Source organism: Venturia canescens, chromosome 8 (assembly GCF_019457755.1).
Source record: "Venturia canescens isolate UGA chromosome 8, ASM1945775v1, whole genome shotgun sequence".
Taxonomy (NCBI): domain Eukaryota; kingdom Metazoa; phylum Arthropoda; class Insecta; order Hymenoptera; family Ichneumonidae; genus Venturia; species Venturia canescens.
Window position 1 is genome coordinate 6,352,131 of NC_057428.1, and position 14,319 is coordinate 6,366,449.

The 14,319-nt window shown below is 34.1% G+C and overlaps 1 protein-coding gene across 20 annotated transcripts in view; it reads left to right on the plus strand.

The window, feature by feature from the left end:
* Positions 1-14,319, plus strand: part of mmd (mind-meld) — a 619,790-nt gene that overhangs the window by 50,915 nt on the left and 554,556 nt on the right. The window lies entirely within an intron of this gene.

Here is a 14,319-nt window from a genome sequence, read left to right on the forward strand (position 1 = left end):
CACGTAACTTAGTTAGATGGAATTTTTTCTCAATTGATTTAGCTATTAGAATATGATAGAAAGAATAGGGCACCGGTGTGAAATTTTTTTCGAATTGTTCTGTTGAAATTATTTACACTTGGTTTGATAATTTTTTTTATGGAATTTTTTTTACACTTTTCGTGATATGATCAAGAAACAAGGGACCATCAATGTACTTGTCCCAACCTTTTTTTCCCTAGTTTGCGCTTCTCTTTATAAAAGGTTCTTGTATTATATTGTGTAAAATGTTTAAAGTTTATAACCTGAGCTAGCATAAGAGCAGATGATAATCGCTTAATAATTGCAGAATCATTCTAGAAACTTTATTGCTCTGTGACGATTGCTGGAAAATTTTCCAGAAGAAGTGAGTGATTAGAGCTAAAAGTGTACACGAATGAATTCCACAGGAACTTTAATTCATTCACTGTACTTGGCTACGTTAGAAAATGATCTCATTTTTTTTTATTTTCAAAATTCTGAATTCCTACAGGAAATGTAATTCATTCACTGTATATGTTACAATAGATCTCATATTCGTTGATAGTTAAAAATTTTTTCAAATTTTTTTGTTGACAATGCAAATATCGTCATTGACATGCAAAATCATTTAAAACTACGGTCACGACCTTTTAATACTTGGCGTGGCTTTTTTAATTTTTGATTTGTCAATGGTTTGCAATGTCCAACTAGACGTTCCCATGGTATTCAATGTCTAAGACGACAGCTTTATGGTTATTGGTGTCCAGTAATATTTTTTCATGGTCTTCTGTAACGTTAGAACCTGCCTTATCAATTTACACTATTGAATCGCCGATCTAGATATCAATAACTATGAGGAAATATATCGATAACCATTGCACCGTCTACCTAAATATCGGGAAATATAAAATTATCGACTATATATTGAAAAATATGAAGGCATGCACCTAGACGTCGAAAACCCTATAGTCGCCATCCTAGACATCAAAAACTATAGACCTAGATATTGAAAACCATGCAGTCGTCAATCTAGACATCAAAAACCATGCCGTCGTCAACCTAGACATCGAAAACCTTAGAAAAACTGACCGCACCATTGGAAACTATGGAGCCGTTGACCTTCGTATCGGAAACCATAGACAAATTCACCTCAACTTCAGAAACTATGGAGCTATCGACCGGGATAGTGAAAACTATGAAGTCGTCGACCTAGTCCACGAAAACAATGGGAAAGAATACCTGGACATTGAAAGCTGTGGAGTCGTTGATCTAGACCTCGAAAAGCATAGAAAAACATACAAAGATGACGAAAGCCATGAAGAAATATACCTAGCCATCGAAGACCATGGAGCTGTCGACGTGAACATCGAAAACAATAAAGCCGTCAACCTAGACCACGATAACCATGGAGAAACATATCCAGACATCGATAACTATGGAATTGTTGACCTAGCATCAAAAACCATGGAGCCGTTGACCTCACCCACGAAAACCATGGAAAAACATTCGTGGACATCGAAAGCTATGGAGCCGTTGACCTTGACCACGGAAATCACGAAGAAACATGCCCAGACCATGAAAACCGTGGAGGAATATACCTAAATATCAAGAATTATGGAGAAATACACAAGTCGACATGTAAAACCATGGAGGAATATACCTAGGCATTAAAAACTATGGAGAAATGTACCAGGACATCCAAAACTATGGAGAAATACACCTGGACATAATAAACCATGGAGCAATACACCTCGACATCAAAACCCATGGGGAATTATCGAAGACCACGAAAACCATGGAGAAACATACCTGAACATCGTAAACTGTGGAGCCGTCGACCTCGACAGTGAAAACCATGAAGAAACATGCCTAGACCACGAAAACCATAGAGGAATATACCTAGACCACGAAAACCATGGAAGAATATACCTAGCCGATGAAAGCCATGGAGGAATATATCTGGACATAAAAAACTAACGATGGGGTCGTCGACCTAGACATTGAAAATCACTATAGAATGTACCTAAACCTAGTCCTCCGAAACCCATGAGCTATCGCCTTAGAAATTCTCGAAAAATCCGGCGGCGTCGACCAGGCTTTTCCATTTTTTTATTTTTATTTTTTATTATTCAACTTTATTTTTATTATTATATTTTTTAATTTTATTATATTATTATTACATTATATTATGTATTGTATAATATAAATCATAAGTACCAGCACGAATGCTGTTGAAAAATTGGAGACAAGTACATTTATGTTTTAAGTCACCTGGACAGTCACTGGAAACCATATGTGACACTCATGTAGTTCAAAACACAAATGCACGATGATTTATAAGAAGTTGTTTGACCTATTCTCTCGAAACTTGCTTCAAATGAGCAATTCATTACTGAAGGTTATAAAAAAAACCATTCCGAACGTAATGAATAAAAAAAAATGAATCTGCTAAATCTTGGTAATGTATGAAAAACATTTGATTCAAAGAAACAAAATGTTGTCAAATAAATGCAAAAGTGACGAGTACATCGGATGACGAATGAAAAAAATTCAAAACATTATGGTATGTAAAAAAAATTACGCAACAAACTGTAAATAATTTCAACTAACCAATTAATAAAAGCTTTCACAAATCATGAAAAAACATTATATTAAAAAAAAAAACAAATCCGCAAATACAGGGTGAGGCACTAACTATTGCCACCTTAAATATCTCGGTAATTACCGACGTTACAAAAAAATATTTCAGACAAAAGTTTGATGGTGCGAAAGGGGTCATCAAATGCGACCATTTTTTTTCATTTCAGTGGAGGCGCTGACGTACGGTGAAGTTCACCTCCACTTTTTTAAAGGGTACGATACATTTTTTTTCAACCTTCTTGTAGAGCAATTTGAATGAAAAGTGATGGGCCGGACAAGTACTTTTAGCACATATTTAAACATAATTTGTACCGATACGAAATCGACGTCGAATATTGTGAATACCAGGGGATCCTGAAAGTCTGAGAAGAATCGATTTTCTTCTAAGTAAGTCTCTGCTACCATAGAGTAACAAATGACTTTTACCTTCGATGCGATTTTTTTTTGGATTTGAACGTTTCTCAGAACAATTTCATATTGTGAAAAATTATGTATTATATACTAATAAAATACTTATCCTCCGATTGATGCCATAAATTGTAGTGCTGCACATAACTCAGATGGTAACTTTTTTGATTCACTTGAACTTTCTCAAGTTCCGGGTGCTTCCCGTAAGAATGAATTTCTCACGTCCTATTTGAATTTTTTTTTTCCTTTACAATATTATCACAGATTTGTATTGTTTTTAATATAATATTTTTTCATGATTTGTGAAAGCTTTTCTTAATTGTTTTGTTGAAATTATTTACAGTTGGTTTCGTAATTTTTTTTACATACCATTATGTTTTGAATTTTTTCCACTCGTCATCCGATGTACTCGTCACTTTTGCATTTATTTGACCACGTTTTGTTCCTTTGAACCAAACGTTTTTCACGCATTACCATGATTTAACAAATTCATTTTTTTATTCATTGCGTTTGAAATGGTTTTTTTTTTTTTATAACCTTTAGTAATGAATTGCTCATTTGAAGCAAGTTTCGAGAGAACAGATCGAACAACTTCTTATTAATCATCGTGCATTTGTGTTTTGAACTACATGAGTGTCACATAGAGTTTCACTGAGACTACTGTCCAGGTGACATCAAACATAAATGTACTTGTCTCCAATTTTTTTAATGTGTATACTAGGGGATCCTGATTTTTTTTCGGATTTGAACGCTTCTCAGAACAATTTCACATTGTGAATAATTCTGAATTATATACTAATAAAATACTCATCTTCCGATTGATGTTATAAATTTTAGTGCTGCACATAACTCAGATAGCAAGTTTTTGGTTCACTAGAACTTTCTCAAGTTCCGGATGCTTTTCGTAGGAATGAATTTCTAACGTTCTATATAATTTTTTTTCCTTTACAATATATTTGCGGATTTGTTTTTTTTTTAATATAATGTTTTTTCATGATTTGTGAAAGCTTTTCTTAATTGGTTAGTTGAAATTATTTACAGTTTTTTTCGTAATTTTTTTTACATACCATAATGTTTTGAATTTTTTTCATTCGTCATCCGATGTACTCGTCACTTTTGCATTTATTTGACAACATTTTGTTTCTTTGAATCAAATGTTTTTCATACATTACCAAGATTTAGCAGATTCATTTTTTTTATTTATTACATTCGGAATGGTTTTTTTTATAACATTCAGTAATGAATTACTTATTTGAAGCAAGTTTCGAGAGAATAAGTCGAACAACTTCTTATAAATCATCGTGCATTTGTGTTTTGAACTAAATGAGTGTCACATAGGGTTTCCAGTGACTGTCCAGATGACTTAAAACATAAATGTACTTGTCTCCAATTTTTCAATAGCATTCGTGCTGTTACTTATGATTTATATTATACAATACATAATATAATGTAATAATAATATAATAAAATTTATGTATTTTACTCGGGCCGGTATGTATGGGCCCAAGTGGGGCAACCGGCACCACTCTGAACTTCGCCGCGATATATTTTCTGAAATTAGTTCTTTTTGCATTTTGTCATTTTTGGTCGCCCAAGCGCGTAATTGCGATTTAAATCATCAGAAAAATAACACGAGTTTAAGAGAAATGATCACAAGTCAAAACAACGTAACAAAAATAAATTAATAATGAAAAGTGTAAAAATCGACTGCGACGCATGCGCGGCGAGAGCGTTAATGGGCTATAGAACGCGTACGTGACTTTTAGCGATTGAAATTATTCAAATCATATTAAACAAAGTAACAATGCCAAATAAAAAAAGAAATTAAAAGTTAATTGATCAAATTGAAGTTTTTATTGTTATCAATCACACAAAGCTGAAAAACATGAAAAGCGGTAGTCCGTGCATCGTATGTTAGCCCGCGGAACCAACGGGCGAGCGTGAATCATGGCAATGGGCCAATCAGAGTAGGCGTTACAAAAAGGTGCGCAGAACCGAGCGAAAACGGAGATTCTCGGCGCTCGAGAATTTTATGGTGGGTAACTTGGTATAAGAAGGGCTGCGCGACTCATTCGTCAGCCAGTTCTCCCTGGCTAAAGGATCAACTCGGACCTCTCTCAGTACACCTCTACATCAGCCTCAACAATAATAAACCTATCCTCAAAATTTTTGGGGCTTCCCATAGCCCGTGGACGGTGAATTGCCTATTTTCCTTGGATGCCTGGATTCTCGGACCAATTCGGCGACCTCTCGATCCCATAATCCCGGGTCCGCACCTAACCTCATAAATTTCCGGCTTTCCGTTGCACGGAGTTCTCGCATCGATTCAGTGACGTCTCGATCCCATAACACGTGGACGGGAGGTTACCTCCACCCGGTAGATGCTCGGACTCTCGGAAAGATTCGGCGACGTTCCGATCCCATAGCCCGCGGTCTACATCCTACCGTTTTCATTCTTATTGTTGAGGAGGATAAAAATTTATCCAATTATTAAATTCTCATTTGAAAAATATTGTCCGAAGTGGTCCAGGCAGGGAGATCTAAACCAATTTAGAAAATAATCATCCAAGAGGCGATAGATAGTACTAAAATTTATATCGAATCAAAAACGGAAATAAGAATTGTAAAAGCGAAAAATACTCTTGGATTTATTTGATTTTAAAAGCGAGCATAACAGGACATTGGAAAAATCGAGTCTAACGAATTATAGCACGAAACATTAAATAGAAAATTTTTTTAAGTTCAAGGCGTATCGAAAGATTAGAACAAACGCGACAATTAAATTTAAAATTGTTTTTTTTTTTAATTACTATTTTTTTACAATTGAAATTTGAAAATTGAGAAAATTGAAATTTTCTCAGACAGAGAAATTGTAACGTTTTCGGGTCTTTCGGGTCTTTTTCTCGCCAGATCCGATTACACAAAGCAAGACAGCTTAAAACAAAAAACACAAAATTGTTTTAGAATCAGCGAGCCAAAGCGCAAAATTTCTTTTATTTTTGTCAGAATTCGGTCAAATAATTGAATAAAATTGATTATTTTTATTTTTTACCAAAATCAACAGTGTCCGCGTTTCCTTCATACCTGCTCCTTATTATTAAGGTTGCTCGAACCGACGCGTAGCGGCGTTTAGGCCAGGTCGGCAAGAGCGTTTCGTTACAATATATATAAAATAATAGAAAAGCTACAAACAGCTATCGGTGGCTCAGTTATGAATAGTATTAGAATTTATGGTTTTAGAATAGATTGCACATATTAAACAATGAGCAATTGTGGTGGTCTTGATGCGCATTATCCTTTTTCTTTCTCCGGGTGAACCTAGGTGGGGCTACATGCAAACTTTGAAAATTTTGTGCATCAACATATGTGCATCTACTTTGCATCTCTGGGTATGATGATATGAATGGAAAGCAATGCTTTAAAAAGTCATTGGAAGCACATTTTTCACAAAACAATGCTCCATTCTTTTTATCTTATTCTAACAATTCCCCAAGTAACCCCAGGCAAAATGGACAAGTGACTCTGGGGTTCCCCAAGTAACTCCAAGTAACCCCAAGTAACCTTAAGTAACCCCAGAGTAACCCCAAGTACCCCTAAGTAATTCCAAGTCACCCCAGAGTAACCCCAAGTAACCCCAGAGTAAACCGAAGTAATCCCAAGTAACCCCAAAGCAGTGATCGGCAAAAAAAAATTTCATTTTTCATTTTTAAATTGATCAAAAATGCACATTGCAAAAATTACTATTATCAATTGATTAAAAATCATCAATTATTAAAAATTACATTGTCAATTGACCAATCAATTTCTAATTAATGGAGAAGATATTACCAATTGACGAAAAATTTTCAATTGATGGAGGAGATATTACCAATTGACGAAAAATTTCCAATTGGTGGAGGAGATATTGCCAATTGACCAACCAATTTCCATTGAATGGAGGAGATATTGTCAATTGAAAATTTTTCAATTGAAAATTTTTCAATTGATCCAAAATGTTCTGTCAATTAACCATATAAAATTAAATTCTAGAAAAATGTTTGGCCAATTGGTGGATCATCCATTGGCGATCCGGGCGATACCAGCGCCTGATTTACGCATGCATAGAATGCGATACGTCCGTGAGCATCTTCGTAGACGCTTAGGTCGATGGCTCGATGGCTTTCTATATCTAGGACGACGGGTCCATGGTTTTCGATCTCTAGGTCGACGATTCCATGGTTTTCGATGTCTAGGTCGACGACTCCATGGTTTTCGATGTCTAGGTCGACGACGCCATGGTTTTCGATGTCTAGGTCGGCAGCTCTATGGCTTTCGATGTCTTGGCATAGTTCTCCATAGTTTTTTCTGTTTAGATCTATTTATCCATGGTTAGCGATGTCTAGGCATATTTCTCCATGGTTTTCGATGGAAAAGTATACCTAGACAAAACCATGAATAAATATACCTAGACATCGAAAACCACGGCGCAATATGCCTGGACATCGAAAACCATGGAAAAATATACTTGGACATCGAAAACCATGGCAAAATATACTTTGTGATGGTGGAAAAATCGGGATAGGAGGAACGATCCGAAAAAATGCGGCAGGGACTGAACCGGGGTTCGAACCCGAGACCTCTCGATTGCCGGTCGAGTGTTCTTTTTTTTTTATAGATATTTATTGTCAAATTTTGCATACATATTTAAACTTTTTTTTTGGATACAACACAACAGGTAAACAAATCCATTATTTTCGTAAATTATTACATATATGCTTGTAAGCTTACAAGTCTCATACGTATCACTTCTTTTAATTAATTAATGTTCATTTCTGTAATCTTCTTATAATTATTATATTATTACTAATAGTAATCCAATATTCATACTGACAATTTACTTATAGCATGAGGAAAATTATTTTTAATTGAAACAGAAAAAAACCTCTACATATTTCTCATTATGTCAGATAATAACTTATTTACATATATACAATTTTATTTTATTTCTAAAATCTTGATTAACAAGATCTAATGACTTTTTTTTTTAGTTTTTATCGAGTGCTCTCCCAACTGAGCTATCCAGGCCACCTACCACCCTTAATTCGAATCGTCCTCGTAACGTTGTATTCCACAACGTTACAACCTGGACATTGAAAACCATGTATAAACACACCTAGACATCAAAATCCATAGATAAACAGCCCTGGACATCGAAAACCATGGAGAAATATGTCTGGACATCGAAAACCATGGATCCGTCGACCTAGATATCGAAAACCATGGCGCCGTCGACCTAGACATTGAAAACCATCGAGCCGTCGACCTAAGCGTCGAAGAAGATGCTCACGGACGTATGGCATTCTATGTATGCGTAAATCAGGCGCTGGTATCGCCCGGATCGCCAATGGACGATCCACCAATTGGCCAAACATTTTTCTAGAATTGGATTTTATATCGACGCTGCTTACGAAAAGTAGCATGTTTCAGATTTCTAACGAAAACAAGCATGTTCCATATTACTACGAAAACTAGCATGTTTCGATTTTCACCACGAAAACTACCATATTTCGGTGTTCACTGCGAAAACTAACACATTTCGGTATTCACTGAGAAAACTAACACGTTTCGGTTTTCATTACAAAAACTAACAGATTTCGATATTCACGGTGAAAACTATAGCATATTTTGGCTTTCACCTCGAAAACTTGCACGTTTCGATATAACACTGGTATTGTTTCCAATTTTTTCTGAATACTTTTTTTGATCATATTGCAATTTTTTTGAAGAATTTTTTTTTACTCTAAATTAATGGAATATTTTTTGCATGCAATTTTATAGTTTCATACATTTATTTATTTATTGAATGTAGTAGTAGTATTATATATTGAATATTAGTATTATGTATTGAATGTAGAAGTAATAGTAGTATTATGTAGTTTTATATATTTTGGTAGTTGAATTCTCGCTGGCCGGGTTTATGAGAAAGCAGAAACAGTTTCAGTATACAAACAACAATGACAACTTTTTCTTTTTTGCTACTTTCCCAAAATCTCATATATTTCGAGGTACGCCAACCAATTATTTTAACGATTATTTCCACTGTACATATACTTTTAGTAAGGAGTGTACAACTTTGCCAAAACTTTACGATAGTACTATTTTTCGACGAAACTCAAAAGGCTTGCTTGCAGTCCAAGAAGATTTTTATCTAGCACAAACATTAGGATCATATGCCTACGCCTCTATTTTTCCACTAAAGTTAAAAAAGTGTTTTATAGGAACATTTTTATCGGTACATGAGTATGGTACCTATGAATTTAGGTGCATTTTACAAGCTTTCTATGATCACCGAAAAAGTGGTTGTGGCAACTTGACCCCCCCCCGCCCCTGCCAAACCCCCACGATCCAGGTCAATACGAATTGTATACGTTTCTAAAATTATTAAATTCGTAATGTCGATGCAAGACAATAAAATTGAACGAAATGCAGAGAGACATTTTGAAATAGCGAATAAAGAGGAAAATCGAGTGGAGCAGATTTACTCTTTCGCAGTCTTGTAATGACTTTAATATGCTAGAAAATCTTGACTCGAAACTATTATAATATTTTGAATCAGATAAACATGTAAAACAGAAAGGAGCTAGCCACAGTACGAGAATTTAAACAAAAGGTATTTCACCCCGTTAAGATTACCATTTTGCAAAAATGTGAAAACACGTGAACTTTATTTTCATGTTTTTATCGAAATAGAACCCGTTTCATTGCATAATTTCATTCCTTTTCATTGTGACTTGAGAAATATAAGAATGTAGAGGTAGTTTACCCCCTGTTTTTTTTTTTTCGTACACATGGTGAACTTTTTATCACTTTAGATAAGAAACATTTTGGTTTTGGTTTTATCGAAATCGGTTGAGTGCTTGTTAGTGAAACTGCAAAATCACCCCTTGACATGCGTTACTTTTAGGGTGGTTTTACCCCTTATAACCGTTTTTCCGCCGATAAAAAAAAATACGTGTCTCTTACTTTCGAGTTCTCTTTCACATATAGCAGTTTCAAGAAAATCGGAGAGGAACACTAAAGTGATGTTTAAGTATTTTTACGTATTATAAAAGGAAACGATCATTTTTTTATTTATCACCAACGATTAACATCGTTGAAAATTTCAATTCAGAATCGAATTCTCCAACGGTAGAAAAACCGCTGGGTTCTCGCTTCAACGAGTGGTTGAATAAAGTAGTAATTTTTATTTGTTATAGAAAAAAAACCATCATTTTTCCACCACTGAGCTGTTGAGATAAACCAACAATGATTATTACTTATAAAATGAGCGAACGTTTTTACATTCATCTCTAACGATTTCCGTCATTGAAAATTTCGATTTATAATCGAATTCTCCAGCGGTATAAAAATCGCTGGGCTCTCGCTTCGGTAAGCGGTCGAAATAACAAACAATTGTAAGGGCGCAAGTTTTCTAACGATGAAGAGCTTATAGGCGCATTTGAAGAGATATGCGCTAGTGTTCCAGACAGCTTTTGAAGTGACGTATTTAGTACATGGTTCGAACGTATAAGAGTATGCATTAGTGCTGATGGGCATTATTTTGAAAATCAATAATAAACAAAAAAATACGACAAAATTTATGTAGTGACCTACATACATTAACATTGTTCACCAAAAAACTAAATCATAATTTGCAGTAAACCTGCGAAAGATGTGACGAGTACTTTTGCCTCGTATATGAACATTTTTTAAAAGATTGCTTCAATCGAATTTTGAATTTTCTGATCGCACAGTACATAGTTTTTATTTTGATTTTTTGAGCTTAGCGCGATTGTAGTTAGCTCAGTTTAATTGAATCCGCGAAAAACAAGGTTGCAGGACTTTCGAGAAAAAAGACGTGATATAAAATCCCAAAAATTCCCCTAGGGAAAGAAGGTTGGGACAAGTACATTAATGATCCCAAGTTTCCTGATGATATCACGAGGAATGTAAAAAAAAAAAAATTCCATAAAAGCAATAATGAAATCAACTGTAAATAATTTCAACACAACAATTCGACAAAAATTTCACCAAAACATGATATTAAAAAAAATACAAATCTGTTTTTTTTTTTTTAAGTGAAAAAAATTCAAATAAAGCGTAAGAAATAAAAAAACCGAAAAATCGCGCTTGAAAACATTTTGGAAACCATTCTTTTTATCTTATTCTACCAGCTAAATCAATTAAAAAGAATTCCACCTAAAAGTGACATGCAACATTAAAATTTATAATATCAATTCGAGACCAAGTATTTAATGGTAATTCGAATTATTCATTCCTACGGAAACCATCAGGAACTTGAAAAAGTTCTAATGAAACAAAAAAGTTATCATTAGAGTTACGTGCAGCACTAAAATTTATGATAAAATCCAAAAAAATCACATCAAAAGTGTAGGAATCGGGAAAAGACGACGGTAGCGAACAATCGTTCGAGCGTTTTCGGCAATCGCCGCGAGAGCGCACGTGAGAGCTTCAAAAGAGTTAGTCGTAATCGAGTCGCTAACGCGTTAAGAAGAAGTCGTAAGACGAGCGTCGCGCGCATGGTCCGAGGAGTTGCTTTTTTTTTAGTAATTATCAGTTATAATAAAGTTCTTTTCATATTTCGTTTTACGTGTCATGAGCTCGTCATTATCCCCGCGTCCGTTCCAACACCACCAGGAACAAAATAATATCCCATAAAAGTATAGTAATTTGGTACTGTATGGTGGTAGAGACTTGGATGAAAATCAATCCATCTCAGACTTTCAGGATCCTCTGGTATTATTCACAATACTCAACGTCGATTTTGGATCGGTACAAATTATTTTTAAATATATCTTAAAAGTACTTGTTCAGCCCATCACTTTTCATTCAAATAAAAATCAATCTTAAAAAAACAAAATTGTACGACAGAATTCATCCAGAGAATTATTGGCCCATCTTTCATTTCACATTCAAGTATTGGAGATTTTGTCGCAGCGAACGAAGTCCATGGATTCTCAAAGTGTTAGAACTTGTGACATATACTTTGTACTCGTTTCCAACTCCATACTTTTAGAGTCTTGTTTCGCTATATAATTAGAAGGGAACCAAAAATTTCTCCGGTCTAAAAAACAAGAAAAGCAAATGGACAGGCAGCGATTTTGTTGATCCGAAAATAAAAAGAGGTAATCAAGAATTTTTCTTTCATGATTTTTAATCATTATCTTTTGATAAAACATTTTAAATAAGAATAAAAACCGTAAGACTAATAAACGCATTGACCGTCATGTTCAATAATCGAACAAGTATAGTTAGTAGAAATAAAGATGAAATTTTCAGTACAATTTTACAGTCAATTGATTTCTGAGGTATTCAAGTTTAAATATGATTTTTTGGTGTTCATATATTGCAGTTGAAACGGTGCACAGTTTTCTGATTACTCTTTTGATATCAAATCAACAAGGAGTGATTTTTCATGATCGTAGTTTGGGCATATCTGCTTGGAAGAAGAATCAGCTGGACAACAATGTTTTACAAAGTCTCGAGCATCCTATGTAAACATCCTAAGCTGTTAAACCTCATAATGCAAATTCTCATCGCTTTTTCAGATCTTGTGGAATCTCAACTGATTTAAACTGAGCCATTCCTTGAGCCCAAAAACTTCACCTAGATGGACAATGGAAACTTTTTAAATTTAGTTCATCAAAATTTTTCTCATTGGCCATTTTTCGCTATTTTCACAGTATTTTGGAATCCACTCGAAGTTTTGTAGGAATATTGGCCAATCTGACCTCAGATTCGGCTTCAGTATATCAAATACATAAAGTGAGATAGGTGTAGACGAATGTGTAGACTGCTTTATTTTGTGCTGAAATGTTTCAAGTTCATGATCATCGTTTCAATTTTTCAATAAATCCCATAAAATTTCACATTCAGAGTACACAAAAAGTCGTCAAATAAACCTGAAACACAGCATGAATGCTGTAAAAAAACTAGAGTCAAGTACATTTTTATTCCCTTAGCGCAGTCACCGGTAAAATCGTGGAAATCAATGTTTGTAAGATTTTCAATTCAAGAAACAAAACGTTGTGAAATAAATGCAGAAGTTGCCAAGCACATCAAATTACAAAAGAAAAATTCCAAAGAAGAAAATAAGGATGCAAAAAATTACAACCACAAAAAATACAAAGAATAAAATATTACAAAAAGAAATGGCGATCAAACAAATAAAGATCACAAAAATAAAAAAAAAATGACAAACGAACAAAAATTATAAACCACTAAATTGAAACAAAAAAAAATTGGCCGTTGTACTTGGCGTTTTACTCGACTATCGAATTCGTGAATACAGGTAAATTAGATAATATTAATTAGAAAAAAAAACGCCAAGTCCAACGGCTAAATTTTTTTTGATTCAATTTAGTGGTTTATAATTTTTGTTCGTTTGTCATTTTTTTTTTTAATTTTTGTGATCTTAATTTTTTTGGTCGCCATTTCTTTTTGTAATGTTTTTTCTTTGTATTTTTTGTGGTTGTAATTTTTTGAATCCTTATTTTCTTCTTTGGAATTTTTTTTTGGAATTTGATGTGCTTGGCAACTTCTGCATTTATTTCACAACGTTTTATTTCTTGAATTGAAAATCTTACAAACATTGATTTCCACGATTTTACCGGTAACTGCTCTAAGGGTATAAAAATGTACTTGTCTCTATTTTTTTTATTATCTATTCTCCAATAACAAACATCGACAAGTCTGATTAGAATTAGAGAGATACAATTAGAGAGAGAGCTGATGAGAAAGGGAGCCATGGATTTTTATTTCTAATGTTTCAGAATCCGGACTACATCTCAAGATAAATATAGAAAAAATCTGTAACCTTTCTAAATATTTTATACCATCAATCCGAACGTTGATGACAATTTTCAGTCTATTTTCCATTACACAATACTCTTGGATTCCTCGGCCTTTATTTCTCTTTCTTCTTCACTTTTTTCTCACCACTTTCACTAAAACATTGTCCTGCTTTTATCTATTTTCTACAAAACCGGAAAAAATTGGAACAGTATCGGTGAATTATAACATTCGCGATCTTTATAACCTCATCTATTAGCATAAACGACTCACCATACTTCATACGATACGAAAATATATAGGTATATACTTGTATTATGGCACCAGAAAAAATATATATAGGTATATAAAATGTATTATGGCACCAGATTTGTCACTAAATAGAAAACAAATAAATATCAAAAATGTGTGCGAAAATCTGACCCATTTTTTGATGCAATT